The sequence below is a fragment of the Dendrobates tinctorius genome, unplaced genomic scaffold, assembly GCF_039654945.1.
Source record: "Dendrobates tinctorius isolate UK_male_01 unplaced genomic scaffold, ASM3965494v1 ptg000178l, whole genome shotgun sequence".
NCBI classification, from domain to species: domain Eukaryota; kingdom Metazoa; phylum Chordata; class Amphibia; order Anura; family Dendrobatidae; genus Dendrobates; species Dendrobates tinctorius.
Window position 1 is genome coordinate 772,022 of NW_027361845.1, and position 25,737 is coordinate 797,758.

The window sequence follows — 25,737 nt, forward strand, 5'->3', positions numbered from 1 at the left end:
AATCACTGAATCTGATTGTGAAGATCTTAATTCAACTGTAGTGCTTCTGAATCCATATCAGAAAGTTGTGTATTCAAATCACGTCATGGTCAAGCAGCTCTTTCATATTTTTATAGCTTGATCGATGTTTGGGTTAAGATTGAAAACAGAAACTGGGTAATCCAACTGAAAATAGATTAACACAACGTTGTTGACACAGGTCAGAACAGTTTTTAAAAAAGTGTTTTTTTAATTCTATAGATTAAAATCTTATCAACAATACTTTGATGAGAAATATTATTGGGAATTGAGTTAAAAACATTAATAAATGTAATAAATGCCAGGAACACCTATCGCTTTGTTCATACCATTGTCATCTTTGAATTTGTAAGAAAATCAGGCTTATTACTAGAATCTAAACTTTAAACTGGAAATCCCTGAATCGGAACGTGAAGATCCTAATTCATCCTTGTTATTACTTTTCTAAACTGTGATTTAAAGTAGCAAATTTCAAGATGGTGTCTGTATATTTCCTCATGCACTTTACAAGTGAATTATGGGAGCAAGCAAGTTTTACTGCTGTCCTCATACACTGACGGTAGTGCGCCTTACTCCTGGTCAGAATGATGCATGTTTAAATTATGTCACGTTCAAGTATCTCTTTCATCTTTTTAAAAGTTGATCGATGTTTGGGTTAAGATTGAAAACAGAAACTGCGTATTCTAACTGACAATAGATTATCATGATCTTGTTGCCACCTGTCAGGAAAGTGTTTGAAAAATTGCTTTTTTAAATCTACTGAATAAAATCTTTTCAACAATCCTTTGATGAGATATATCATTGGGAACTGAGTTCAAAACAGGAAATTTGTGGCAAGTCAGAAACACCTATTAATTTGTTCATACCATTGTCATCTTTGAATTTGTAAGAAAAAAGGGTTTATTACTATATTCTAAATTTTTAATTGGAAATCCCTGAATCTGAAAGTGAAGACCTTAATTCATCCTTGTTTATATCTTTTCCAAACTGTGATTGTAAGTAGCAAATTTCAAGATGGTGTCCATATATTTTATCATGCACTTTTCATGTGAAGTATGGGAGCAACAACACTTTTCAACTGACCTCGTGGCGCAACGGTAGCGCGTCTGACTCCAGATCAGAAGGTTGTGTGTTCAAATCACTTCGAGGTCAATCAGCTCTTTATGTCTTTTCATATCTTGATTGATGTTTGGGTTATTATTGAAAACAGCAACTGCGTAGTCCAACTTGACAAAAGTTAACTCGACTTTGTTGCTACCAGGCTGCAGTGTTTAAGAAACTGCATTTTTTAGTTCTACAGATTATAATCGTTTCAAGAGGACTTTAATAAGAATTGTTATTGGGAATTGAGTTCCAAACATTAATAAATGTAATTAATGCCATAAGCACCTATTAATTTATTTTTACCATTGCCATCTATGAATTTGTAAGAAAAGAGGGTTTATTACCAGATTCTTAATTTTTGACTGGAAATCACTGAATCTGATTGTGAAGATCTTAATTCAACTGTAGTGCTTCTGAATCCATATCAGAAAGTTGTGTATTGAAATCACGTCATGGTCAAGCAGCTCTTACATATTTTTATAGCTTGATCGATGTTTGGGTTAAGATTGAAAACAGAAACTGGGTAATCCAACTGAAAACAGATTAACACAACGTTGTTGACACAGGTCAGAACAGTTTTTAAAAAAGTGTTTTTTAATTCTATAGATTAAAATCTTATCAACAATACTTTGATGAGAAATATTATTGGGAATTGAGTTAAAAACATTAATAAATGTAATAAATGCCAGGAACACCTATCGCTTTGTTCATACCATTGTCATCTTTGAATTTGTAAGAAAATCAGGCTTATTACTAGAATCTAAACTTTAAACTGGAAATCCCTGAATCGGAACGTGAAGATCCTAATTCATCCTTGTTATTACTTTTCTAAACTGTGATTTAAAGTAGCAAATTTCAAGATGGTGTCTGTATATTTCCTCATGCACTTTACAAGTGAATTATGGGAGCAAGCAAGTTTTACTGCTGTCCTCATACACTGACGGTAGTGCGCCTTACTCCTGGTCAGAATGATGCATGTTTAAATTATGTCACGTTCAAGTATCTCTTTCATCTTTTTAAAAGTTGATCGATGTTTGGGTTAAGATTGAAAACAGAAACTGCGTATTCTAACTGACAATAGATTATCATGATCTTGTTGCCACCTGTCAGGAAAGTGTTTGAAAAATTGCTTTTTTAATTCTACTGAATAAAATCTTTTCAACAATCCTTTGATGAGATATATCATTGGGAACTGAGTTCAAAACAGGAAATTTGTGGCAAGTCAGAAACACCTATTAATTTGTTCATACCATTGTCATCTTTGAATTTGTAAGAAAAAAGGGTTTATTACTACTGTATATTCTAAATTTTTAATTGGAAATCCCTGAATCTGAAAGTGAAGACCTTAATTCATCCTTGTTTATATCTTTTCCAAACTGTGATTATAAGTAGCAAATTTCAAGATGGTGTCCATATATTTTATCATGCACTTTTCATGTGAAGTATGAGAGCAACAACACTTTTCAACTGACCTCGTGGCGCAACGGTAGCGCGTCTGACTCCAGATCAGAAGGTTGCGTGTTCAAATCACGTCGGGGTCAATCAGCTCTTTATGTCTTTTCATATCTTAATTGATGCTTGGGTTATTATTGAAAACAGCAACTGCGTAGTCCAACTTGACAAAAGTTAACTCGACTTTGTTGCTACCAGGCTGCAGTGTTTAAGAAACTGCATTTTTTAGTTCTACAGATTATAATCGTTTCAAGAGGACTTTGATAAGAATTGTTATTGGGAATTGAGTTCCAAACATTAATAAATGTAATTAATGCCATAAGCACCTATTAATTTATTTTTACCATTGCCATCTTTGAATTTGTAAGAAAAGAGGGTTTATTACCAGATTCTTAATTTTTGACTGGAAATCACTGAATCTGATTGTGAAGATCTTAATTCAACTGTAGTGCTTCTGAATCCATATCAGAAAGTTGTGTATTCAAATCACATCATGGTCAAGCAGCTCTTTCATATTTTTATAGCTTGATCGATGTTTGGGTTAAGATTGAAAACAGAAACTGGGTAATCCAACTGAAAATAGATTAACACAACGTTGTTGACACAGGTCAGAACAGTTTTTAAAAAAGTGTTTTTTTAATTCTATAGATTAAAATCTTATCAACAATACTTTGATGAGAAATATTATTGGGAATTGAGTTAAAAACATTAATAAATGTAATAAATGCCAGGAACACCTATCGCTTTGTTCATACCATTGTCATCTTTGAATTTGTAAGAAAATCAGGCTTATTACTAGAATCTAAACTTTAAACTGGAAATCCCTGAATCGGAACGTGAAGATCCTAATTCATCCTTGTTATTACTTTTCTAAACTGTGATTTAAAGTAGCAAATTTCAAGATGGTGTCTGTATATTTCCTCATGCACTTTACAAGTGAATTATGGGAGCAAGCAAGTTTTACTGCTGTCCTCATACACTGACGGTAGTGCGCCTTACTCCTGGTCAGAATGATGCATGTTTAAATTATGTCACGTTCAAGTATCTCTTTCATCTTTTTAAAAGTTGATCGATGTTTGGGTTAAGATTGAAAACAGAAACTGCGTATTCTAACTGACAATAGATTATCATGATCTTGTTGCCACCTGTCAGGAAAGTGTTTGAAAAATTGCTTTTTTAATTCTACTGAATAAAATCTTTTCAACAATCCTTTGATGAGATATATCATTGGGAACTGAGTTCAAAACAGAAAATTTGTGGCAAGTCAGAAACACCTATTAATTTGTTCATACCATTGTCATCTTTGAATTTGTAAGAAAAAAGGGTTTATTACTATATTCTAAATTTTTAATTGGAAATCCCTGAATCTGAAAGTGAAGACCTTAATTCATCTTTGTTTATATCTTTTCCAAACTGTGATTATAAGTAGCAAATTTCAAGATGGTGTCCATATATTTTATCATGCACTTTTCATGTGAAGTATGGGAGCAACAACACTTTTCAACTGACCTCGTGGCGCAACGGTAGCGCGTCTGACTCCAGATCAGAAGGTTGCGTGTTCAAATCACTTCGAGGTCAATCAGCTCTTTATGTCTTTTCATATCTTGATTGATGTTTGGGTTATTATTGAAAACAGCAACTGCGTAGTCCAACTTGACAAAAGTTAACTCGACTTTGTTGCTACCAGGCTGCAGTGTTTAAGAAACTGCATTTTTTAGTTCTACAGATTATAATCGTTTCAAGAGGACTTTGATAAGAATTGTTATTGGGAATTGAGGTCCAAACATTAGTAAATGTAATTAATGCCATAAGCACCTATTAATTTATTTTTACCATTGCCATCTTTGAATTTGTAAGAAAAGAGGGTTTATTACCAGATTCTTAATTTTTGACTGGAAATCACTGAATCTGATTGTGAAGATCTTAATTCAACTGTAGTGCTTCTGAATCCATATCAGAAAGTTGTGTATTCAAATCACGTCATGGTCAAGCAGCTCTTTCATATTTTTATAGCTTGATCGATGTTTGGGCTAAGATTGAAAACAGAAACTGGGTAATCCAACTGAAAACAGATTAACACAACGTTGTTGACACAGGTCAGAACAGTTTTTAAAAAAGTGTTTTTTTAATTCTATAGATTAAAATCTTATCAACAATACTTTGATGAGAAATATTATTGGGAATTGAGTTAAAAACATTAATAAATGTAATAAATGCCAGGAACACCTATCGCTTTGTTCATACCATTGTCATCTTTGAATTTGTAAGAAAATCAGGCTTATTACTAGAATCTAAACTTTAAACTGGAAATCCCTGAATCGGAACGTGAAGATCCTAATTCATCCTTTTTACTTTTCTAAACTGTGATTTAAAGTAGCACATTTCAAGATGGTGTCTGTATATTTCCTCATGCACTTTACAAGTGAATTATGGGAGCAAGCAAGTTTTACTGCTGTCCTCATACACTGACGGTAGTGCGCCTTACTCCTGGTCAGAATGATGCATGTTTAAATTATGTCACGTTCAAGTATCTCTTTCATCTTTTTAAAAGTTGATCGATGTTTGGGTTAAGATTGAAAACAGAAACTGCGTATTCTAACTGACAATAGATTATCATGATCTTGTTGCCACCTGTCAGGAAAGTGTTTGAAAAATTGCTTTTTTAATTCTACTGAATAAAATCTTTTCAACAATCCTTTGATGAGATATATCATTGGGAACTGAGTTCAAAACAGGAAATTTGTGGCAAGTCAGAAACACCTATTAATTTGTTCATACCATTGTCATCTTTGAATTTGTAAGAAAAAAGGGTTTATTACTACTGTATATTCTAAATTTTTAATTGGAAATCCCTGAATCTGAAAGTGAAGACCTTAATTCATCCTTGTTTATATCTTTTCCAAACTGTGATTATAAGTAGCAAATTTCAAGATGGTGTCCATATATTTTATCATGCACTTTTCATGTGAAGTATGGGAGCAACAACACTTTTCAACTGACCTCGTGGCGCAACGGTAGCGCGTCTGACTCCAGATCAGAAGGTTGCGTGTTCAAATCACGTCGGGGTCAATCAGCTCTTTATGTCTTTTCATATCTTAATTGATGCTTGGGTTATTATTGAAAACAGCAACTGCGTAGTCCAACTGACAAAAGTTAACTCGACTTTGTTGCTACCAGGCTGCAGTGTTTAAGAAACTGCATTTTTTAGTTCTACAGATTATAATCGTTTCAAGAGGACTTTGATAAGAATTGTTATTGGGAATTGAGTTCCAAACATTAATAAATGTAATTAATGCCATAAGCACCTATTAATTTATTTTTACCATTGCCATCTTTGAATTTGTAAGAAAAGAGGGTTTATTACCAGATTCTTAATTTTTGACAGGAAATCACTGAATCTGATTGTGAAGATCTTAATTCAACTGTAGTGCTTCTGAATCCATATCAGAAAGTTGTGTATTCAAATCACATCATGGTCAAGCAGCTCTTTCATATTTTTATAGCTTGATCGATGTTTGGGTTAAGATTGAAAACAGAAACTGGGTAATCCAACTGAAAATAGATTAACACAACGTTGTTGACACAGGTCAGAACAGTTTTTAAAAAAGTGTTTTTTTAATTCTATAGATTAAAATCTTATCAACAATACTTTGATGAGAAATATTATTGGGAATTGAGTTAAAAACATTAATAAATGTAATAAATGCCAGGAACACCTATCGCTTTGTTCATACCATTGTCATCTTTGAATTTGTAAGAAAATCAGGCTTATTACTAGAATCTAAACTTTAAACTGGAAATCCCTGAATCGGAACGTGAAGATCCTAATTCATCCTTGTTATTACTTTTCTAAACTGTGATTTAAAGTAGCAAATTTCAAGATGGTGTCTGTATATTTCCTCATGCACTTTACAAGTGAATTATGGGAGCAAGCAAGTTTTACTGCTGTCCTCATACACTGACGGTAGTGCGCCTTACTCCTGGTCAGAATGATGCATGTTTAAATTATGTCACGTTCAAGTATCTCTTTCATCTTTTTAAAAGTTGATCGATGTTTGGGTTAAGATTGAAAACAGAAACTGCGTATTCTAACTGACAATAGATTATCATGATCTTGTTGCCACCTGTCAGGAAAGTGTTTGAAAAATTGCTTTTTTAATTCTACTGAATAAAATCTTTTCAACAATCCTTTGATGAGATATATCATTGGGAACTGAGTTCAAAACAGGAAATTTGTGGCAAGTCAGAAACACCTATTAATTTGTTCATACCATTGTCATCTTTGAATTTGTAAGAAAAAAGGGTTTATTACTATATTCTAAATTTTTAATTGGAAATCCCTGAATCTGAAAGTGAAGACCTTAATTCATCCTTGTTTATACCTTTTCCAAACTGTGATTATAAGTAGCAAATTTCAAGATGGTGTCCATATATTTTATCATGAACTTTTCATGTGAAGTATGGGAGCAACAACACTGTTCAACTGACCTCGTGGCGCAACAGTAGCGCGTCTGACTCCATATCAGAAGGTTGCGTGTTCAAATCACGTCGGAGTCAATCAGCTCTTTATGTCTTTTCATATCTTGATTGATGTTTGGGTTATTATTGAAAACAGTAACAGCGTAGTCCAACTGACAAAAGTTAACTCGACTTTGTTGCTACCAGGCTGCAGTGTTTAAGATACTGCATTTTTTAGTTCTACAGATTATAATCGTTTCAAGAGGACTTTGATAAGAATTGTTATTGGGAATTGAGGTCCAAACATTAGTAAATGTAATTAATGCCATAAGCACCTATTAATTTATTTTTACCATTGCCATCTTTGAATTTGTAAGAAAAGAGGGTTTATTACCAGATTCTTAATTTTTGACTGGAAATCACTGAATCTGATTGTGAAGATCTTAATTCAACTGTAGTGCTTCTGAATCCATATCAGAAAGTTGTGTATTCAAATCACGTCATGGTCAAGCAGCTGTTTCATATTTTTATAGCTTTATCGATGTTTGGGTTAAGATTGAAAACAGAAACTGGGTAATCCAACTGAAAATAGATTAACACAACGTTGTTGACACAGGTCAGAACAGTTTTTAAAAAAGTGTTTTTTTAATTCTATAGATTAAAATCTTATCAACAATACTTTGATGAGAAATATTATTGGGAATTGAGTTAAAAACATTAATAAATGCCAGGAACACCTATCGCTTTGTTCATACCATTGTCATCTTTGAATTTGTAAGAAAATCAGGCTTATTACTAGAATCTAAACTTTAAACTGGAAATCCCTGAATCGGAACGTGAAGATCCTAATTCATCCTTGTCATTACTTTTCTAAACTGTGATTTAAAGTAGCAAATTTCAAGATGGTGTCTGTATATTTCCTCATGCACTTTACAAGTGAATTATGGGAGCAAGCAAGTTTTACTGCTGTCCTCATACACTGATGGTAGTGCGCCTTACTCCTGGTCAGAATGATGCATGTTTAAATTATGTCACGTTCAAGTATCTCTTTCATCTTTTTAAAAGTTGATCGATGTTTGGGTTAAGATTGAAAACAGAAACTGCATATTCTAACTGACAATAGATTATCATGATCTTGTTGCCACCTGTCAGGAAAGTGTTTGAAAAATTGCTTTTTTAATTCTACTGAATAAAATCTTTTCAACAATCCTTTGATGAGATATATCATTGGGAACTGAGTTCAAAACAGGAAATTTGTGGCAAGTCAGAAACACCTATTAATTTGTTCACTGAATCTGATTGTGAAGATCTTAATTCAACTGTAGTGCTTCTGAATCCATATCAGAAAGTTGTGTATTCAAATCACGTCATGGTCAAGCAGCTCTTTCATATTTTTATAGCTTGATCGATGTTTGGGTTAAGATTGAAAACAGAAACTGGGTAATCCAACTGAAAATAGATTAACACAACGTTGTTGACACAGGTCAGAACAGTTTTTAAAAAAGTGTTTTTTTAATTCTATAGATTAAAATCTTATCAACAATACTTTGATGAGAAATATTATTGGGAATTGAGTTAAAAACATTAATAAATGTAATAAATGCCAGGAACACCTATCGCTTTGTTCATACCATTGTCATCTTTGAATTTGTAAGAAAATCAGGCTTATTACTAGAATCTAAACTTTAAACTGGAAATCCCTGAATCGGAACGTGAAGATCCTAATTCATCCTTGTTATTACTTTTCTAAACTGTGATTTAAAGTAGCAAATTTCAAGATGGTGTCTGTATATTTCCTCATGCACTTTACAAGTGAATTATGGGAGCAAGCAAGTTTTACAGCTGTCCTCATACACTGACGGTAGTGCGCCTTACTCCTGGTCAGAATGATGCATGTTTAAATTATGTCATGTTCAAGTATCTCTTTCATCTTTTTAAAAGTTGATCGATGTTTGGGTTAAGATTGAAAACAGAAACTGCATATTCTAACTGACAATAGATTATCATGATCTTGTTGCCACCTGTCAGGAAAGTGTTTGAAAAATTGCTTTTTTAATTCTACTGAATAAAATCTTTTCAACAATCCTTTGATGAGATATATCATTGGGAACTGAGTTCAAAACAGGAAATTTGTGGCAAGTCAGAAACACCTATTAATTTGTTCATACCATTGTCATCTTTGAATTTGTAAGAAAAAAGGGTTTATTACTATATTCTAAATTTTTAATTGGAAATCCCTGAATCTGAAAGTGAAGACCTTAATTCATCCTTGTTTATACCTTTTCCAAACTGTGATTATAAGTAGCAAATTTCAAGATGGTGTCCATATATTTTATCATGCACTTTTCATGTGAAGTATGGGAGCAACAACACTTTTCAACTGACCTCGTGGTGCAACAGTAGCGCGTCTGACTTCAGAGCAGAAGGTTGCGTGTTCAAATGACGTCGGGGTCAATCAGCTTTTTATGTCTTTTCATATCTTGATTGATGTTTGGGTTATTATTGAAAACAGTAACAGCGTAGTCCAACTGACAAAAGTTAACTTGACTATGTTGCTACCAGGCTGCAGTGTTTAAGATACTGCATTTTTAGTTCTACAGATTATAATCGTTTCAAGAGGACTTTGATAAGAATTGTTACTGGGAATTGAGGTCCAAACATTAGTAAATGTAATTAATGCCATAAGCACCTATTAATTTATTTTTACCATTGCCATCTTTGAATTTGTAAGAAAAGAGGGTTTATTACCAGATTCTTAATTTTTGACTGGAAATCACTGAATCTGATTGTGAAGATCTTAATTCAACTGTAGTGCTTCTGAATCCATATCAGAAAGTTGTGTATTCAAATCACGTCATGGTCAAGCAGCTCTTTCATATTTTTATAGCTTGATCGATGTTTGGGTTAAGATTGAAAACAGAAACTGGGTAATCCAACTGAAAATAGATTAACACAACGTTGTTGACACAGGTCAGAACAGTTTTTAAAAAAGTGTTTTTTTAATTCTATAGATTAAAATCTTATCAACAATACTTTGATGAGAAATATTATTGGGAATTGAGTTAAAAACATTAATAAATGTAATAAATGCCAGGAACACCTATCGCTTTGTTCATACCATTGTCATCTTTGAATTTGTAAGAAAATCAGGCTTATTACTAGAATCTAAACTTTAAACTGGAAATCCCTGAATCGGAACGTGAAGATCCTAATTCATCCTTGTTATTACTTTTCTAAACTGTGATTTAAAGTAGCAAATTTCAAGATGGTGTCTGTATATTTCCTCATGCACTTTACAAGTGAATTATGGGAGCAAGCAGGTTTTACTGCTGTCCTCATACACTGATGGTAGTGCACCTTACTCCAGGTCAGAATGATGCATGTTTAAATTATGTCACGTTCAAGTATCTCTTTCATCTTTTTAAAAGTTGATCGATGTTTGGGTTAAGATTGAAAACAGAAACTGCGTATTCTAACTGACAATAGATTATCATGATCTTGTTGCCACCTGTCAGGAAAGTGTTTGAAAAATTGCTTTTTTAATTCTACTGAATAAAATCTTTTCAACAATCCTTTGATGAGATATATCATTGGGAACTGAGTTCAAAACAGGAAATTTGTGGCAAGTCAGAAACACCTATTAATTTGTTCATACCATTGTCATCTTTGAATTTGTAAGAAAAAAGGGTTTATTACTATATTCTAAATTTTTAATTGGAAATCCCTGAATCTGAAAGTGAAGACCTTAATTCATCCTTGTTTATACCTTTTCCAAACTGTGATTATAAGTAGCAAATTTCAAGATGGTGTCCATATATTTTATCATGCACTTTTCATGTGAAGTATGGGAGCAACAACACTTTTCAACTGACCTCGTGGCGCAACAGTAGCGCGTCTGACTTCAGAGCATAAGGTTGCGTGTTCAAATGACGTCGGGGTCAATCAGCTCTTTATGTCTTTTCATATCTTGATTGATGTTTGGGTTATTATTGAAAACAGTAACAGCGTAGTCCAACTGACAAAAGTTAACTCGACTATGTTGCTACCAGGCTGCAGTGTTTAAGATACTGCATTTTTTAGTTCTACAGATTATAATCGTTTCAAGAGGACTTTGATAAGAATTGTTACTGGGAATTGAGGTCCAAACATTAGTAAATGTAATTAATGCCATAAGCACCTATTAATTTATTTTTACCATTGCCATCTTTGAATTTGTAAGAAAAGAGGGTTTATTACCAGATTCTTAATTTTTGACTGGAAATCACTGAATCTGATTGTGAAGATCTTAATTCAACTGTAGTGCTTCTGAATCCATATCAGAAAGTTGTGTATTCAAATCTCGTCATGGTCAAGCAGCTCTTTCATATTTTTATAGCTTGATCGATGTTTGGGTTAAGATTGAAAACAGAAACTGGGTAATCCAACTGAAAATAGATTAACACAACGTTGTTGACACAGGTCAGAACAGTTTTTAAAAAAGTGTTTTTTTAATTCTATAGATTAAAATCTTATCAACAATACTTTGATGAGAAATATTATTGGGAATTGAGTTAAAAACATTAATAAATGTAATAAATGCCAGGAACACCTATCGCTTTGTTCATACCATTGTCATCTTTGAATTTGTAAGAAAATCAGGCTTATTACTAGAATCTAAACTTTAAACTGGAAATCCCTGAATCGGAACGTGAAGATCCTAATTCATCCTTGTTATTACTTTTCTAAACTGTGATTTAAAGTAGCAAATTTCAAGATGGTGTCTGTATATTTCCTCATGCACTTTACAAGTGAATTATGGGAGCAAGTAAGTTTTACAGCTGTCCTCATACACTGACGGTAGTGCGCCTTACTCCTGGTCAGAATGATGCATGTTTAAATTATGTCACGTTCAAGTATCTCTTTCATCTTTTTAAAAGTTGATCGATGTTTGGGTTAAGATTGAAAACAGAAACTGCGTATTCTAACTGACAATAGATTATCATGATCTTGTTGCCACCTGTCAGGAAAGTGTTTGAAAAATTGCTTTTTTAATTCTACTGAATAAAATCTTTTCAACAATCCTTTGATGAGATATATCATTGGGAACTGAGTTCAAAACAGGAAATTTGTGGCAAGTCAGAAACACCTATTAATTTGTTCATACCATTGTCATCTTTGAATTTGTAAGAAAAAAGGGTTTATTACTATATTCTAAATTTTTAATTGGAAATCCCTGAATCTGAAAGTGAAGACCTTAATTCATCCTTGTTTATATATTTTCCAAACTGTGATTATAAGTAGCAAATTTCAAGATGGTGTCCATATATTTTATCATGCACTTTTCATGTGAAGTATGGGAGCAACAACACTGTTCAAATGACCTCGTGGCGCAACGGTAGCGCGTCTGACTCCAGATCAGAAGGTTGCGTGTTCAAATCACGTCGAGGTCAATCAGCTCTTTATGTCTTTTCATATCTTGATTGATGTTTGGGTTATTATTGAAAACAGCAACTGCGTAGTCCAACTTGACAAAAGTTAACTCGACTTTGTTGCTACCAGGCTGCAGTGTTTAAGAAACTGCATTTTTTAGTTCTACAGATTATAATCGTTTCAAGAGGACTTTGATAAGAATTGTTATTGGGAATTGAGTTCCAAGCATTAATAAATGTAATTAATGCCATAAGCACCTATTAATTTATTTTTACCATTGCCATCTATGAATTTGTAAGAAAAGAGGGTTTATTACCAGATTCTTAATTTTTGACTGGAAATCACTGAATCTGATTGTGAAGATCTTAATTCAACTGTAGTGCTTCTGAATCCATATCAGAAAGTTGTGTATTCAAATCACGTCATGGTCAAGCAGCTCTTTCATATTTTTATAGCTTGATCGATGTTTGGGTTAAGATTGAAAACAGAAACTGGGTAATCCAACTGAAAACAGATTAACACAACGTTGTTGACACAGGTCAGAACAGTTTTTAAAAAAGTGTTTTTTTAATTCTATAGATTAAAATCTTATCAACAATACTTTGATGAGAAATATTATTGGGAATTGAGTTAAAAACATTAATAAATGTAATAAATGCCAGGAAAACCTATCGCTTTGTTCATACCATTGTCATCTTTGAATTTGTAAGAAAATCAGGCTTATTACTAGAATCTAAACCTTAAACTGGAAATCCCTGAATCGGAACGTGAAGATCCTAATTCATCCTTGTTATTACTTTTCTAAACTGTGATTTAAAGTAGCAAATTTCAAGATGGTGTCTGTATATTTCCTCATGCACTTTACAAGTGAATTATGGGAGCAAGCAAGTTTTACAGCTGTCCTCATACACTGACGGTAGTGCCCCTTACTCCTGGTCAGAATGATGCATGTTTAAATTATGTCACGTTCAAGTATCTCTTTCATCTTTTTAAAAGTTGATCGATGTTTGGGTTAAGATTGAAAACAGAAACTGCGTATTCTAACTGACAATAGATTATCATGATCTTGTTGCCACCTGTCAGGAAAGTGTTTGAAAAATTGCTTTTTTAATTCTACTGAATAAAATCTTTTCAACAATCCTTTGATGAGATATATCATTGGGAACTGAGTTCAAAACAGAAAATTTGTGGCAAGTCAGAAACACCTATTAATTTGTTCATACCATTGTCATCTTTGAATTTGTAAGAAAAAAGGGTTTATTGCTATATTCTAAATTTTTAATTGGAAATCCCTGAATCTGAAAGTGAAGACCTTAATTCATCTTTGTTTATATCTTTTCCAAACTGTGATTATAAGTAGCAAATTTCAAGATGGTGTCCATATATTTTATCATGCACTTTTCATGTGAAGTATGGGAGCAACAACACTTTTCAACTGACCTCGTGGCGCAACGGTAGCGCGTCTGACTCCAGATCAGAAGGTTGTGTGTTCAAATCACATCGGGGTCAATCAGATGTTTATGTCTTTTCATATCTTGATTGATGTTTGGGTTATTATTGAAAACAGTAACTGCGTAGTCCAACTGACAAAAGTTAACTCGACTTTGTTGCTACCAGGCTGCAGTGTTTAAGAAACTGCATTTTTTAGTTCTACAGATTATAATCGTTTCAAGAGGACTTTGATAAGAATTGTTATTGGGATTTGAGTTCCCAACATTAATAAATGTAATTAATGCCATAAGCACCTATTAATTTATTTTTACCATTGCTATCTTTGAATTTGTAAGAAAAGAGGGTTTATTACCAGATTCTTAATTTTTGACTGGAAATCACTGAATCTCATTGTGAAGATCTTAATTCAACTGTAGTGCTTCTGAATCCATATCAGAAAGTTGTGTATTCAAATCACGTCATGGTCAAGCAGCTCTTTCATATTTTTATAGCTTGATCGATGTTTGGGTTAAGATTGAAAACAGAAACTGGGTAATCCAACTGAAAATAGATTAACACAACGTTGTTGACACAGGTCAGAACAGTTTTTAAAAAAGTGTTTTTTTAATTTTATAGATTAAAATCTTATCAACAATACTTTGATGAGAAATATTATTGGGAATTGAGTTAAAAACATTAATAAATGTAATAAATGCCAGGAACACCTATCGCTTTGTTCATACCATTGTCATCTTTGAATTTGTAAGAAAATCAGGCTTATTACTAGAATCTAAACTTTAAACTGGAAATCCCTGAATCGGAACGTGAAGATCCTAATTCATCCTTGTTATTACTTTTCTAAACTGTGATTTAAAGTAGCAAATTTCAAGATGGTGTCTGTATATTTCCTCATGCACTTTACAAGTGAATTATGGGAGCAAGCAAGTTTTACTGCTGTCCTCATACACTGACGGTAGTGCGCCTTACTCCTGGTCAGAATGATGCATGTTTAAATTATGTCACGTTCAAGTATCTCTTTCATCTTTTTAAAAGTTGATCGATGTTTGGGTTAAGATTGAAAACAGAAACTGCGTATTCTAACTGACAATAGATTATCATGATCTTGTTGCCACCTGTCAGGAAAGTGTTTGAAAAATTGCTTTTTTAATTCTACTGAATAAAATCTTTTCAACAATCCTTTGATGAGATATATCATTGGGAGCTGAGTTCAAAACAGGAAATTTGTGGCAAGTCAGAAACACCTATTAATTTGTTCATACCATTGTCATCTTTGAATTTGTAAGAAAAAAGGGTTTATTACTATATTCTAAATTTTTAATTGGAAATCCCTGAATCTGAAAGTGAAGACCTTAATTCATCCTTGTTTATACCTTTTCCAAACTGTGATTATAAGTAGCAAATTTCAAGATGGTGTCCATATATTTTATCATGAACTTTTCATGTGAAGTATGGGAGCAACAACACTGTTCAACTGACCTCGTGGCGCAACAGTAGCGCGTCTGACTCCATATCAGAAGGTTGCGTGTTCAAATCACGTCGGAGTCAATCAGCTCTTTATGTCTTTTCATATCTTGATTGATGTTTGGGTTATTATTGAAAACAGTAACAGCGTAGTCCAACTGACAAAAGTTAACTCGACTTTGTTGCTACCAGGCTGCAGTGTTTAAGATACTGCATTTTTTAGTTCTACAGATTATAATCGTTTCAAGAGGACTTTGATAAGAATTGTTATTGGGAATTGAGGTCCAAACATTAGTAAATGTAATTAATGCCATAAGCACCTATTAATTTATTTTTACCATTGCCATCTTTGAATTTGTAAGAAAAGAGGGTTTATTACCAGATTCTTAATTTTTGACTGGAAATCACTGAATCTGATTGTGAAGATCTTAATTCAACTGTAGTGCTTCTGAATCCATATCAGAAAGTTGTGTATTCAAATCACGTCATGGTCAAGCAGCTGTTTCATATTTTTATAGCTTTATCGATGTTTGGGTTAAGATTGAAAACAGAAACTGGGTAATCCAACTGAAAATAGATTAACACAACGTTGTTGACACAGGTCAGAACAGTTTTTAAAAAAGTGTTTTTTTAATTCTATAGATTAAAATCTTATCAACAATACTTTGATGAGAAATATTATTGGGAATTGAGTTAAAAACATTAATAAATGCCAGGAACACCTATCGCTTTGTTCATACCATTGTCATCTTTGAATTTGTAAGAAAATCAGGCTTATTACTAGAATCTAAACTTTAAACTGGAAATCCCTGAATCGGAACGTGAAGATCCTAATTCATCCTTGTCATTACTTTTCTAAACTGTGATTTAAAGTAGCAAATTTCAAGATGGTGTCTGTATATTTCCTCATGCACTTTACAAGTGAATTATGGGAGCAAGCAAGTTTTACTGCTGTCCTCATACACTGATGGTAGTGCGCCTTACTCCTGGTCAGAATGATGCATGTTTAAATTATGTCACGTTCAAGTATCTCTTTCATCTTTTTAAAAGTTGATCGATGTTTGGGTTAAGATTGAAAACAGAAACTGCATATTCTAACTGACAATAGATTATCATGATCTTGTTGCCACCTGTCAGGAAAGTGTTTGAAAAATTGCTTTTTTAATTCTACTGAATAAAATCTTTTCAACAATCCTTTGATGAGATATATCATTGGGAACTGAGTTCAAAACAGGAAATTTGTGGCAAGTCAGAAACACCTATTAATTTGTTCACTGAATCTGATTGTGAAGATCTTAATTCAACTGTAGTGCTTCTGAATCCATATCAGAAAGTTGTGTATTCAAATCACGTCATGGTCAAGCAGCTCTTTCATATTTTTATAGCTTGATCGATGTTTGGGTTAAGATTGAAAACAGAAACTGGGTAATCCAACTGAAAATAGATTAACACAACGTTGTTGACACAGGTCAGAACAGTTTTTAAAAAAGTGTTTTTTTAATTCTATAGATTAAAATCTTATCAACAATACTTTGATGAGAAATATTATTGGGAATTGAGTTAAAAACATTAATAAATGTAATAAATGCCAGGAACACCTATCGCTTTGTTCATACCATTGTCATCTTTGAATTTGTAAGAAAATCAGGCTTATTACTAGAATCTAAACTTTAAACTGGAAATCCCTGAATCGGAACGTGAAGATCCTAATTCATCCTTGTTATTACTTTTCTAAACTGTGATTTAAAGTAGCAAATTTCAAGATGGTGTCTGTATATTTCCTCATGCACTTTACAAGTGAATTATGGGAGCAAGCAAGTTTTGCAGCTGTCCTCATACACTGACGGTAGTGCGCCTTACTCCTGGTCAGAATGATGCATGTTTAAATTATGTCATGTTCAAGTATCTCTTTCATCTTTTTAAAAGTTGATCGATGTTTGGGTTAAGATTGAAAACAGAAACTGCATATTCTAACTGACAATAGATTATCATGATCTTGTTGCCACCTGTCAGGAAAGTGTTTGAAAAATTGCTTTTTTAATTCTACTGAATAAAATCTTTTCAACAATCCTTTGATGAGATATATCATTGGGAACTGAGTTCAAAACAGAAAATTTGTGGCAAGTGAGAAACACCTATTAATTTGTTCATACCATTGTCATCTTTGAATTTGTAAGAAAAAAGGGTTTATTACTATATTCTAAATTTTTAATTGGAAATCCCTGAATCTGAAAGTGAAGACCTTAATTCATCCTTGTTTATATCTTTTCCAAACTGTGATTATAAGTAGCAAATTTCAAGATGGTGTCCATATATTTTATCATGCACTTTTCATGTGAAGTATGGGAGCAACAACACTTTTCAACTGACCTCGTGGCGCAACGGTAGCGCTTCTGACTCCAGATCAGAAGGTTGCGTGTTCAAATCACGTCGGGGTCAATCAGCTCTTTATGTCTTTTCATATCTTGATTGATGTTTGGGTTATTATTGAAAACAGTAACTGCGTAGTCCAACTGACAAAAGTTAACTCGACTTTGTTGCTACCAGGCTGCAGTGTTTAAGAAACTGCATTTTTTAGTTCTACAGATTATAATCGTTTCAAGAGGACTTTGATAGGAATTGTTATTGGGAATTGAGTTCCAAACATTAATAAATGTAATTAATGCCATAAGCACCTATTAATTTATTTTTACCATTGCCATCTTTGAATTTGTAAGAAAAGAGGGTTTATTACCAGATTCTTAATTTTTGACTGGAAATCACTGAATCTGATTGTGAAGATCTTAATTCAACTGTAGTGCTTCTGAATCCATATCAGAAAGTTGTGTATTCAAATCACGTCATGGTCAAGCAGCTCTTTCATATTTTTATAGCTTGATCGATGTTTGGGTTAAGATTGAAAACAGAAACTGGGTAATCCAACTAAAAATAGATTAACACAACGTTGTTGACACAGGTCAGAACAGTTTTTAAAAAAGTGTTTTTTTAATTCTATAGATTAAAATCTTATCAACAATACTTTGATGAGAAATATTATTGGGAATTGAGTTAAAAACATTAATAAATGTAATAAATGCCAGGAACACCTATCGCTTTGTTCATACCATTGTCATCTTTGAATTTGTAAGAAAATCAGGCTTATTACTAGAATCTAAACTTTAAACTGGAAATCCCTGAATCGGAACGTGAAGATCCTAATTCATCCTTGTTATTACTTTTCTAAACTGTGATTTAAAGTAGCAAATTTCAAGATGGTGTCTGTATATTTCCTCATGCACTTTACAAGTGAATTATGGGAGCAAGCAAGTTTTACAGCTGTCCTCATACACTGACGGTAGTGCGCCTTACTCCTGGTCAGAATGATGCATGTTTAAATTATGTCACGTTCAAGTATCTCTTTCATCTTTTTAAAAGTTGATCGATGTTTGGGTTAAGATTGAAAACAGAAACTGCGTATTCTAACTGACAATAGATTATCATGATCTTGTTGCCACCTGTCAGGAAAGTGTTTGAAAAATTGCTTTTTTAATTCTACTGAATAAAATCTTTTCAACAATCCTTTGATGAGATATATCATTGGGAACTGAGTTCAAAACAGAAAATTTGTGGCAAGTCAGAAACACCTATTAATTTGTTCATACCATTGTCATCTTTGAATTTGTAAGAAAAAAGGGTTTATTACTATATTCTAAATTTTTAATTGGAAATCCCTGAATCTGAAAGTGAAGACCTTAGTTCATCTTTGTTTATATCTTTTCCAAACTGTGATTATAAGTAGCAAATTTCAAGATGGTGTCCATATATTTTATCATGCACTTTTCATGTGAAGTATGGGAGCAACAACACTTTTCAACTGACCTCGTGGCGCAACGGTAGCGCGTCTGACACCATATCTGAAGGTTGTGTGTTCAAATCACATCGGGGTCAATCAGATCTTTATGTCTTTTCATATCTTGATTGATGTTTGGGTTATTATTGAAAACAGTAACAGCGTAGTCCAACTGACAAAAGTTAACTCGACTATGTTGCTACCAGGCTGCAGTGTTTAAGATACTGCATTTTTAGTTCTACAGATTATAATCGTTTCAAGAGGACTTTGATAAGAATTGTTACTGGGAATTGAGGTCCAAACATTAGTAAATGTAATTAATGCCATAAGCACCTATTAATTTATTTTTACCATTGCCATCTTTGAATTTGTAAGAAAAGAGGGTTTATTACCAGATTCTTAATTTTTGACTGGAAATCACTGAATCTGATTGTGAAGATCTTAATTCAACTGTAGTGCTTCTGAATCCATATCAGAAAGTTGTGTATTCAAATCACGTCATGGTCAAGCAGCTCTTTCATATTTTTATAGCTTGATCGATGTTTGGGTTAAGATTGAAAACAGAAACTGGGTAATCCAACTGAAAATAGATTAACACAACGTTGTTGACACAGGTCAGAACAGTTTTTAAAAAAGTGTTTTTTTAATTCTATAGATTAAAATCTTATCAACAATACTTTGATGAGAAATATTATTGGGAATTGAGTTAAAAACATTAATAAATGTAATAAATGCCAGGAACACCTATCGCTTTGTTCATACCATTGTCATCTTTGAATTTGTAAGAAAATCAGGCTTATTACTAGAATCTAAACTTTAAACTGGAAATCCCTGAATCGGAACGTGAAGATCCTAATTCATCCTTGTTATTACTTTTCTAAACTGTGATTTAAAGTAGCAAATTTCAAGATGGTGTCTGTATATTTCCTCATGCACTTTACAAGTGAATTATGGGAGCAAGCAGGTTTTACTGCTGTCCTCATACACTGATGGTAGTGCACCTTACTCCAGGTCAGAATGATGCATGTTTAAATTATGTCACGTTCAAGTATCTCTTTCATCTTTTTAAAAGTTGATCGATGTGTGGGTTAAGATTGAAAACAGAAACTGCGTATTCTAACTGACAATAGATTATCATGATCTTGTTGCCACCTGTCAGGAAAGTGTTTGAAAAATTGCTTTTTTAATTCTACTGAATAAAATCTTTTCAACAATCCTTTGATGAGATATATCATTGGGAACCGAGTTCAAAACAGAAAATTTGTGGCAAGTCAGAACCACCTATTAATTTGTTCATACCATTGTCATCTTTGAATTTGTAAGAAAAAAGGGTTTATTACTATATTCTAAATTTTTAATTGGAAATCCCTGAATCTGAAAGTGAAGACCTTAATTCATCCTTGTCTATATCTTTTCCAAACTGTGATTATAAGTAGCAAATTTCAAGATGGTGTCCAAATATTTTATCATGCACTTTTCATGTGAAGTATGGGAGCAACAACACTTTTCAACTGACCTCGTGGCGCAACGGTAGTGCGTCTGACTCCAGATCATAAGGTTGTGTTTTCAAATCACGTCGGGGTCAATCAGCTCTTTATGTCTTTTCATATCTTGATTGATGGTTGGGTTATTATTGAAAACAGTAACTGCGTAGTCCAACTGACAAAAGTTAACTCGACTTTGTTGCTACCAGGCTGCAGTGTTTAAGAAACTGCATTTTTTAGTTCTACAGATTATAATCGTTTCAAGAGGACTTTGATAAGAATTGTTATTGGGAATTGAGTTCCAAACATTAATAAATGTAATTAATGCCATAAGCACCTATTAATTTATTTTTACCATTGCCATCTTTGAATTTGTAAGAAAAGAGGGTTTATTACCAGATTCTTAATTTTTGACTGGAAATCACTGAATCTGATTGTGAAGATCTTAATTCAACTGTAGTGCTTCTGAATCCATATCAGAAAGTTGTGTATTCAAATCACGTCATGGTCAAGCAGCTCTTTCATATTTTTATAGCTTGATCGATGTTTGGGTTAAGATTGAAAACAGAAACTGGGTAATCCAACTGAAAATAGATTAACACAACTTTGTTGACACAGGTCAGAACAGTTTTTAAAAAAGTGTTTTTTTAATTCTATAGATTAAAATCTTATCAACAATACTTTGATGAGAAATATTATTGGGAATTGAGTTAAAAACATTAATAAATGTAATAAATGCCAGGAACACCTATCGCTTTGTTCATACCATTGTCATCTTTGAATTTGTAAGAAAATCAGGCTTATTACTAGAATCTAAACTTTAAACTGGAAATCTCTGAATCGGAACGTGAAGATCCTAATTCATCCTTGTTATTACTTTTCTAAACTGTGATTTAAAGTAGCAAATTTCAAGATGGTGTCTGTATATTTCCTCATGCACTTTACAAGTGAATTATGGGAGCAAGCAAGTTTTACAGCTGTCCTCATGCACTGACGGTAGTGCGCCTTACTCCTGGTCAGAATGATGCATGTTTAAATTATGTCACGTTCAAGTATCTCTTTCATCTTTTTAAAAGTTGATCGATGTTTGGGTTAAGATTGAAAACAGAAACTGCGTATTCTAACTGACAATAGATTATCATGATCTTGTTGCCACCTGTCAGGAAAGTGTTTGAAAAATTGCTTTTTTAATTCTACTGAATAAAATCTTTTCAACAATCCTTTGATGAGATATATCATTGGGAACTGAGTTCAAAACAGAAAATTTGTGGCAAGTCAGAAACACCTATTAATTTGTTCATACCATTGTCATCTTTGAATTTGTAAGAAAAAAGGGTTTATTACTATATTCTAAATTTTTAATTGGAAATCCCTGAATCTGAAAGTGAAGACCTTAATTCATCCTTGTTTATATCTTTTCCAAACTGTGATTGTAAGTAGCAAATTTCAAGATGGTGTCCATATATTTTATCATGCACTTTTCATGTGAAGTATGGGAGCAACAACACTTTTAAACTAACCTCGTGGTGCAATGGTAGCGTGTTCAAATCACGTCGGGGTCAATCAGCTCTTTATGTCTTTTCATATCTTGATTGATGTTTGGGTTATTATTGAAAACAGCAACTTCGTAGTCCAACTTGACAAAAGTTAACTCGACTTTGTTGCTACCAGGCTGCAGTGTTTAAGAAACTGCATTTTTTAGTTCTACAGATTATAATCGTTTCAAGAGGACTTTGATAAGAATTAATTATTGGGAATTGAGTTCCAAACATTAATAAATGTAATTAATGCCATAAGCACCTATTAATTTATTTTTACCATTGCCATTTTTGAATCTGTAAGAAAAGAGGGTTTATTACCAAATTCTTAATTTTTGACTGGAAATCACTGAATCTGATTGTGAAGATCTTAATTCAACTGTAGTGCTTCTGAATCCATATCAGAAAGTTGTGTATTCAAATCACGTCATGGTCAAGCAGCTCTTTCATATTTTTATAGTTGATCGATGTTTGGGTTAAGATTGAAAACAGAAACTGGGTAATCCAACTGAAAATAGATTAACACTACGTTGTTGACACAGGTCAGAACAGTTTTTAAAAAAGTGTTTTTTTAATTCTATAGATTAAAATCTTATCAACAATACTTTGATGAGAAATATTATTGGGAATTGAGTTAAAAACATTAATAAATGTAATAAATGCCAGGAACACCTATCGCTTTGTTCATACCATTGTCATCTTTGAATTTGTAAGAAAATCAGGCTTATTACTAGAATCTAAACTTTAAACTGGAAATCCCTGAATCGGAACGTGAAGATCCTAATTCATCCTTGTTATTACTTTTCTAAACTGTGATTTAAAGTAGCAAATTTCAAGATGGTGTCTGTATATTTCCTCATGCACTTTACAAGTGAATTATGGGAGCAAGCAAGTTTTACAGCTGTCCTCATACACTGACGGTAGTGCGCCTTACTCCTGGTCAGAATGATGCATGTTTAAATTATGTCACGTTCAAGTATCTCTTTCATCTTTTTAAAAGTTGATCGATGTTTGGGTTAAGATTGAAAACAGAAACTGCGTATTCTAACTGACAATAGATTATCATGATCTTGTTGCCACCTGTCAGGAAAGTGTTTGAAAACTTGCTTTTTTAATTCTACCGAAGAATATCTTTTCAACAATCCTTTGATGAGATATATCATTGGGAACTGAGTTCAAAACAGAAAATTTGTGGCAAGTCAGAAACACCTATTAATTTGTTCATACCATTGTCATCTTTGAATATGTAAGAAAAAAGGGTTTATTACTACATTCTAAATTTTGAATTGGAAATCCCTGAATCTGAAAGTGAAGACCTTAATTCATCCTTGTTTATATCTTTTCCAAACTGTGATTATAAGTAACAAATTTCAAGATCATGTCCATATATTTTATCATGCACTTTTCATGTGAAGTATGGGAGCAACAACACTTTTCAACTGACCTCGTGGCGCAACGGTAGCGCGTCTGACTCCAGATCAGAAGGGTGCGTGTTCAAATCACGTCAGGGTCAATCAGCTCTTTATGTCTTTTCATATCTTGATTCATGTTTGGGTTATTATTGAGAACAGTAACTGCGTAGTCCAACTTGACAATAGTTAACTCGACTTTGTTGCTACCAGGCTGCAGTGCTTAAGAAACTGCATTTTTTAGTTCTACAGATTATAATCGTTTCAAGAGGACTTTGATAAGAAATGTTATTGGGAATTGAGTTCCAAACATTAATAAATGTAATTAATGCCATAAGCACCTATTAATTTATTTTTACCATTGCCATCTTTGAATTTGTAAGAAAAGAGGGTTTATTACCAGATTCTTAATTTTTGACTGGAAATCACTGAATCTGATTGTGAAATCTTAATTCAACTGTAGTGCTTCTGAATCCATATCAGAAAGTTGTGTATTCAAATCACGTGATGGTCAAACAGCTCTTTCATATTTTTATAGCTTGATCGATGTTTGGGTTAAGATTGAAAACAGAAACTGGGTAATCCAACTGAAAATAGATTAACACAACGTTGTTGACACAGGTCAGAACAGTTTTTAAAAAAGTGTTTTTTTAATTCTATAGATTAAAATCTTATCAACAATACTTTGATGAGAAATATTATTGGGAATTGAGTTAAAAACATTAATAAATGTAATAAATGCCAGAAACACCTATCGCTTTGTTCATACCATTGTCATCTTTGAATTTGTAAGAAAATCAGGCTTATTACTAGAATCTAAACTTTAAACTGGAAATCCCTGAATCGGAACGTGAAGATCCTAATTCATCCTTGTTATTACTTTTCTAAACTGTGATTTAAAGTAGCAAATTTCAAGATGGTGTCTGTATATTTCCTCATGCACTTTACAAGTGAATTATGGGAGCAAGCAAGTTTTACAGCTGTCCTCATACACTGACGGTAGTGCGCCTTACTCCTGGTCAGAATGATGCATGTTTAAATTATATCACGTTCAAGTATCTCTTTCATCTTTTTAAAAGTTGATCGATGTTTGGGTTAAGATTGAAAACAGAAACTGCGTATTCTAACTGACAATAGATTATCATGATCTTGTTGCCACCTGTCAGGAAAGTGTTTGAAAAATTGCTTTTTTAATTCTACCGAATAATATCTTTTCAACAATCCTTTGAGATATATCATTGGGAACTGAGTTCAAAACAGAAAATTTGTGGCAAGTCAGAAACACCTATTAATTTGTTCATACCATTGTCATCTTTGAATTTGTAAGAAAAAAGGGTTTATTACTATATTCTAAATTTTTAATTGGAAATCCCTGAATCTGAAAGTGAAGACCTTAATTCATCCTAGCTTATATCTTTTCCAAACTGTGATTATAAGTAGCAAATTTCAAGATGGTGTCCATATATTTTATCATGCACTTTTCATGTGAAGTATGGGAGCAACAACACTTTTCAAATGACCTCGTGGCGCAAAGGTAGCGCGTCTCACTCCAGATCATAAGGTTGCATGTTCAAATCACGTCGGGGTCAATCAGCCCTTTATGTCTTTTCATATCTTGATTGATGTTTGGGTTATTATTGAAAACAGCAACTGCGTAGTCCAACTTGACAAAAGTTAACTCGACTTTGTTGCTACCAGGCTGCAGTGTTTAAGAAACTGCATTTTTTAGTTCTACAGATTATAATCGTTTCAAGAGGACTTTGATAAGAATTGTTATTGGGAATTGAGTTCCAAACATTAATAAATGTAATTAATGCCATAAGCACCTATTAATTTATTTTTACCATTGCCATCTTTGAATTTGTAAGAAAAGAGGGTTTATTACCAGATTCTTAATTTTTGACTGGAAATCACTGAATCTGATTGTGAAGATCTTAATTCAACTGTAGTGCTTCTGAATCCATATCAGAAAGTTGTGTATTCAAATCACGTCATGGTCAAGCAGCTCTTTCATATTTTTATAGCTTGATCGATGTTTGGGTTAAGATTGAAAACAGAAACTGGGTAATCCAACTGAAAATAGATTAACTCAACGTTGTTGACACAGGTCAGAACAGTTTTTA

General features: G+C 32.9%; 10 non-coding genes across 10 annotated transcripts; all 10 read left to right on the forward strand.

Moving 5' to 3' along the window:
• The first annotated feature begins 1,098 nt into the window (after positions 1-1,098).
• Positions 1,099-1,170, forward strand: TRNAW-CCA (transfer RNA tryptophan (anticodon CCA)). The gene has a single exon. It is a non-coding gene; the product is annotated as a tRNA-Trp (tRNA).
• Positions 1,171-2,591: 1,421 nt separating this feature from the next.
• On the forward strand, positions 2,592-2,663 carry TRNAW-CCA (transfer RNA tryptophan (anticodon CCA)). Its single transcript has one exon. It is a non-coding gene; the product is annotated as a tRNA-Trp (tRNA).
• Positions 2,664-4,080: 1,417 nt separating this feature from the next.
• Positions 4,081-4,152, forward strand: TRNAW-CCA (transfer RNA tryptophan (anticodon CCA)). The gene has a single exon. It is a non-coding gene; the product is annotated as a tRNA-Trp (tRNA).
• Positions 4,153-5,571: 1,419 nt separating this feature from the next.
• On the forward strand, positions 5,572-5,643 carry TRNAW-CCA (transfer RNA tryptophan (anticodon CCA)). The gene has a single exon. It is a non-coding gene; the product is annotated as a tRNA-Trp (tRNA).
• A 1,416-nt stretch (positions 5,644-7,059) lies between these two features.
• TRNAW-CCA (transfer RNA tryptophan (anticodon CCA)) lies at positions 7,060-7,131 on the forward strand. Its single transcript has one exon. It is a non-coding gene; the product is annotated as a tRNA-Trp (tRNA).
• Positions 7,132-12,389: 5,258 nt separating this feature from the next.
• Positions 12,390-12,461, forward strand: TRNAW-CCA (transfer RNA tryptophan (anticodon CCA)). The gene has a single exon. It is a non-coding gene; the product is annotated as a tRNA-Trp (tRNA).
• Positions 12,462-13,878: 1,417 nt separating this feature from the next.
• On the forward strand, positions 13,879-13,950 carry TRNAW-CCA (transfer RNA tryptophan (anticodon CCA)). The gene has a single exon. It is a non-coding gene; the product is annotated as a tRNA-Trp (tRNA).
• A 1,416-nt stretch (positions 13,951-15,366) lies between these two features.
• On the forward strand, positions 15,367-15,438 carry TRNAW-CCA (transfer RNA tryptophan (anticodon CCA)). Its single transcript has one exon. It is a non-coding gene; the product is annotated as a tRNA-Trp (tRNA).
• Positions 15,439-17,721: 2,283 nt separating this feature from the next.
• On the forward strand, positions 17,722-17,793 carry TRNAW-CCA (transfer RNA tryptophan (anticodon CCA)). The gene has a single exon. It is a non-coding gene; the product is annotated as a tRNA-Trp (tRNA).
• Positions 17,794-23,646: 5,853 nt separating this feature from the next.
• On the forward strand, positions 23,647-23,718 carry TRNAW-CCA (transfer RNA tryptophan (anticodon CCA)). The gene has a single exon. It is a non-coding gene; the product is annotated as a tRNA-Trp (tRNA).
• The last annotated feature ends 2,019 nt before the right edge of the window (positions 23,719-25,737 follow it).